This window comes from Cordyceps militaris, assembly GCF_000225605.1.
Source record: "Cordyceps militaris CM01 unplaced genomic scaffold CCM_S00005, whole genome shotgun sequence".
Lineage (NCBI taxonomy): Eukaryota > Fungi > Ascomycota > Sordariomycetes > Hypocreales > Cordycipitaceae > Cordyceps > Cordyceps militaris.
In genome coordinates, this window is record NW_006271973.1 from 2,731,205 (window position 1) to 2,737,622 (window position 6,418).

A 6,418-nucleotide genomic window follows, 5' to 3' on the forward strand; every position below is an offset into this window, starting at 1 on the left:
TTTTTATAAAAATAAAAAAAGTATAAATATATTATCTTATTCTTTTTATAAAATATTTTTTTATATAAATAGCTACTTTTTATTATATTCTTTATATATAATTTTTTATTTTATTTTATATTAACTTATACTTAATAATTAAAAAATATATTATATAAAATATTATCTTAATAAAAAGGCTTATCTTATTTATATTAATAATAAATATAAATAAGTAATAACCTTAAGTATTTTAAAATATAATATTATTTTATAACTTAAATTATATAGCCTAAGGCTAGGAAATAAGATATATAAATTAACTAGTTATCCTTTATAGCTTTATCTAATATAAGGCTAATTATCTCTATTATCTTTACTTTTTATTATTCCTCTATAAGCTATATTAGCTGCTCTACTATCTTATATAACCATATTGATGCTCCACAGAACTCATCTGCCAGAATAACGAAAATCAGGGAAGACCGATACCAAACCTTCGTACTTCGTATGCATAGTCACACATATCTACGCCACAACTAATACCTTCGGCATCCGGCAGCGGGCAGCAGGCAGTTAGTAACTAGACATATTGTTGTGATTTAAGTGGAGATCACAGTATGTATAATTAGCTAGAGACCTACTTATAGTAGAAAGCTAAAAAGGGATAGTAGTATATAAATAAAGAAGTTAAGTTTAAAGAAACTAATCCTAATTACTAATAGAACTAGGTAATAAAAAGATATACTAAAAGAGTATAATTAGGCTAATTAACTAGGCTAGAAAATAGGTATAAAAAGGAAAGAATTTCCCTTTTTAGTTAAAAAAGAATAAGGTAAAAATAGTTATAAGTTCTAATATATATTATTCTTTAACTTTATTATATAAAATTACTTTTAATTATAACTAGTTATTTAATATTTATATTAACCTATTTATATAATTTATAAGAGTTATAAGCTTAAAAGGTAAATAATAAAAAATACTTTTTATTACTTAAAACTTCTATTTTACTTATAAACTTATTTAAAATATATAAAAATATTCTTAATTTTTTTTTTTTTAATATATTAACTTAAAAAATAATAACTACTTTAGCCTATTCTAGCCTTAAGCTTAAAGAATTAAAATAATAGTATAAATAAGAACTCTACCTTAAAGCCTATATATCTTTAAAATAAGTCTAAGGTTATATAGACCTAAACTAGCCTTATTTTAATAGTAATTTATATTTAAAACCTTATAGGTTTATTTAGCTTTAGTATAGAGATAAATACCTAAGTATTAACTATATAGACCTAAAAATTACTTATAAAAAGGTAATAGATTTCTAAAAAGAAATAGTAACTATAGCTAAAAAGAGGTAAAAGAATATTAGTTTAGTCTAAGTCTAGGTTAGTATTACTATAAACTTTAAGCTCTTTTTAAAAGCTTAAAGAACTATTAAAATAAGGGTAGTAAAATTAAAAGCTATTTATAATTAATATACTTTTAAAGATATTTTTAAGGAATTAAAGGTTATTATTACCCTAAATCTTAAAAAAGTAAAGTAAAAAGTAAAAAGAGAATATAAGTAAATTATAACTATTAAAAAGATAATATTAAATAAACTAAGTTAGATCTAGATATAGGAAAAAGTATATTAAATAGTATTACTTTACTAAATTCTTAATATAGAAGGATTAATAGCTATTATTAATTTCTTAGATATAATTAAAAAGAAAATAATACCTAAATAGGCTATATCTTTAAAAAGGGATTTTATTAATATAGGTACTTTACTAGGGAATAATTTAATATTAAATTAGACCTTATAAACTACTATAAATATATTTAAAGAAAATATAAAGGAATTAAAGTATAAGAAGTTAACTAAGAATACTTTCTTTATATTAGATAATAAATAAGGAAAGAAATCTAAAAAATAAGGATATAACTACCCTTATTAAAAGAAAGATTAGACTTACTTATAAAAGCTAGAGGAATACTATATTATTTAAAAAGTATACTTAGGTTCTTCTAAACTAGATATAACTATAAATAAATTCTAAGCTAAGAAAATTAAAGAAATTATAAATAAACCTAAATAGACTACCTTTAAAGTATCTATAAGTAAAAGAAAGTAGCTATAGAAAGAATATAATATATATATTCTATCTAAAAGTACTTTTAAACCTATAGAGAATATATTCTTTATTATTTATAAAAACTACTATTTATACTATAAAAGTATACTTTTAGATAATTATAGTTTATACTATATTATAAATAATAAAAGCCTCTTTAAGCTAGATTCCTATAAGGAGTTATAAAATATTTTAGTTAAGGCTAGAGATTATTAATCTACTATTATTAGTATAGAAATAAGAATTATAAAATATATCTTAACTACCCTTAATAGGCTAGGAATTAACCTCTATTTAATAAATATCTATTATATTCTTAGCTTCTATATAAATTTAATTTTAACTAGTATCTTAAAAGCTAAAACTAGGCTTTAGATTAATAACTATAATAATATTTTAAAAGAAGGTATACTTAAGAATAATTATTATATAACTTAACTATATAAGAAGGATAATATTCTATTCTTTAAATATAAACTAATTTAATAACTAAAAGAGCTAGTATTTTAGAAAATAGTTTTAAATACCCTTAAATATAGTTTTAATTATATATTAAAAGGAATATCCCTCCTTAGAAAAAAGGATAGTTATTTATAGTATTTATAATTAAAATACCTTAAAAAAGAATTACTTAAAGCCTTAATTTAAGAATTAACTAATAACTAAATTACTAGAATATAATATCTAGATTATAAAGTATATAATATTACTTTAATAAAGAATATTATTAATAAGGAAATTAATAATATATTTATTACTTAACCTTTTAAAAGAATTAGGTAAGATTTATAGGAATACCTTTTAAGTTATAATAGAATAAACTTTCTTTTTATAATATAAGATAAATATACTAGTTTAATCTATTCTATTCTAATTACTTTTAAAAATATTAAAACCCTTTTCTTTATAATTAAGAACTTTATAATATAGATTAAGAGGTAATTTAACCTTAAGGTCTTTATTATAAAATATAATAATAAAAAGGCTATAATCTATAAAGATATTCTTATAAAGTATTAAAAATAAGTAAAGGAATTAGGAATTAAGATTAAAGCTATATTAATATATATTTATAAGCTAAATAGGTTAAATAAGAGGTTTAAAAGGATAGTTATTAAGAAAATATTTATCTTAATAATATCTTTAAAACTACTTATAGCCTTATAGTCTAAAGTAGTAAAAATAGCTACCTTCTTACTTAGAAATAGCCTAAAGAAAGTATATAAATATAAATTACTATTATAAAAGATAAATTTATAATTTAAAGAGAATAGATAAGGTATTAAGTATATAATTAGTAAAAAGATTAGTATAAAAGGATAGTATATATATAGATATTAAGTATACCTTTTTAATTAAGAATAAGAAAAAAGAGTTAATAAAAGGAACTTTAAAGTATACTTTAAAGAATATATTAGTTATTTAGTTAATTATATAATATTAAACCTATACTAAATATAAATACCTTAACTTAATTATATTATTATAATAAGGAATATTAAATTTAATAAAAATATATTTTATTCTTTAAAAATAAAGAATAAAGATAAGATTATTAAGTTAAAATTAAAAAAGGAGATAAAGTCCTTAATAGAAGTAGAAAGTTAAAATCTAACTATAGAATTTAAACTTAAATATTTTCTCTTAATAACTTTATAAAATACTATTCTTAACCTAAATCCTTAAAATAAGTTATAAGATTTAAATAAATCTAAATAAAGTAGTTATAAGATATAAGATACTATAATATTTAATAGATATACTATATAAACTTAAGAAGTAGACCTAAGTAATATTAGAACTTTAAAAAGTAATATACTATCTTTAATATTAAAGGTAGAAATTAAAAATAATAGTAATATAGAGATAGTAATAAGTAATAGGATAGATAATATACTCTTACTTAAGGATATATTAGAATTATTTAAGAATATAAGTTAAGAAAAAGATATTAATAATTTAGCTTTAAAGGTAAGAAAAGATAACTAAATATATATATATTTATTTAGCCTTTAAATAAGACTAGAATTATAAGATTTATATATAGAAAATACCTAGAAAATAAGAATTTAGCCTTTTATTACTTAAGATAAGAAGATAAATCTATACTTACTTAATAAAGATAAGCTAGTAACTTAGAAAAAGCCTATTAAGAAAGATTATAATCTATATTTATAGGATATAGTTATAAAAGACTTTAAATTATAACTAGAAATTTAAAAAGTAACTATAAAAAGCCTAATCTTTATTCCTAAAGAGACTATTTATAGAAGTAAAAGGATTAAAAAGAAGATTAAAAGTAGCTAGGAGCTAATATAGAAAAGAATAAAATTAGCCTTTACTATACTTTAATTATTAAAGACTATTACTAAAAAGAAAGAGTATATAGCTAATCCTTACTATACTAATCTAAAAAAATATAATAATAGAGAATTATAGATATTATTTATAGTATTAAAATATATATTTTAAAATAAATAATTAGATAATAATTAAACTTAGAATATTAGAAAAGATAAATAGTTATACTATATTAATAATTTACTACCTTTACCTTAGAGGTAGAATAAGATTAAAGGGTATACTTTTAAGACCTAATTTAAAGAAGTAGGTTTTAATAAAATATAGGCTTTTAATAAAATAAAGACCTAGACCTATATATATAGAAATATTAAAAAGGGATATACTTTACCTTTTAAATAGGTATTTATATATAAATTTAATATTAATAGAGTTTTAATTAAGTATAAAGTATAAATCTATATATAAGGGGATTTATAGCTAATTAATAGTTAAGAAGAAATATATATAGTTATATTAGTAGTATAAACCTTCTAAATAATAATAGTACTTATAGTAAAATATAACCTTAATTCTTAATAGTTTAATATTAAAAATACCTTTTTATATATTAGTAGATAAGACTTATTAAATAAAGTCTTATATAGGCTATTATTAGGATTTTAAGAAATAATAAATTTACTAGTAGATTTTAAAAAAGTAGACTATAATATCCTACTAAATTAAATACTTTATAGGTTATAAGACTTACTACTCCTCTAGTATTTAGAATTTACTAGTATATTAATAAAGCTAAGGCTTATATAATATAAAAAAGAATTATATCTTTTTTTTAATAAAGAGAGGTTAATATATATTATTTTCTTTATTAATAATATTATTATTCTAAATAAGAAAGAAGCTATAAAGAAAAGGAATAAATTTACTTATAAGCTACTCTAGAAATATAGAATATATAATTAAAAAGAGGTATTATAATTCTTAAGAGTTAAGATTATTTATAACTAAAAAAAGAAAATAATATAGCTCTCTTATAAAGTATATATAAAGAAGATTATAACTAAGTTTAAGGTAACTAGTCTTAATTAAGTCTAAACTCCTTTACTATAGTAGTAATTTACTAAAAGAATAAAATAAGTAATATTAAGAAAGGTAAAAAGATACTAAAAAATTATTAAGTTAATCTTATATATATTAATTATAATAAGAGTAAATATTATATTTATAGTATTAATACTATCTTATTATTTAATAAACCTATTTTAAATATATTTTAATATAGCTATTTATATTATTTAGTATCTTCTTAATACTAAGGATTATTATATTATATATAATAAAAATAAAAAGGTAATTATTTTATAAATAGTAAGTAATACCTTATATACTAATAATTTAGATATAAAGAGATCTAGTTAGGGATTTATTATAATCCTTTTTAAAGAAATTATAGCTTAAAAAGTATTATATTAAAGTATAATAATAACTTTTACTATAGAAGCTAAGTTATTAGCTTTTTAGAATACTATAAAAGAAATAATTATATTTAAGTATCTTTTCTAAAAAATAGATATTATTTTTAAACTACCTTATAAAATTTTTTATAATAATTAATAAATAATTTATTTAATTATAACTAGAAATTAAAGAATTAATACTAAATTATAATATATTAATATTTATTATTTATAGTTTTAATAAGAATATTAATATAGATTATTTAAAGTATTATATCTTTTAATAAAAGATATACTAATAAATAGATTTATAAAGAACCTATTACTATAGTTATTTATTTATTTTTAAGATTTAATTAGGATTATAAAGTTTAAAAGTAATAAGAGTTTAATTTAGACTAAAACCTAATAATAGTATCTTTAAATACTAATAAAAAAAGGGGGAATAAAAGATATAAGAAAGGTATAAAATAATCTTATTATTTATTAATAAGATTTTTTACTAAATAATTTATAATAGCTTTATATTATTCTAATTTAGTTAAATAAGTATTA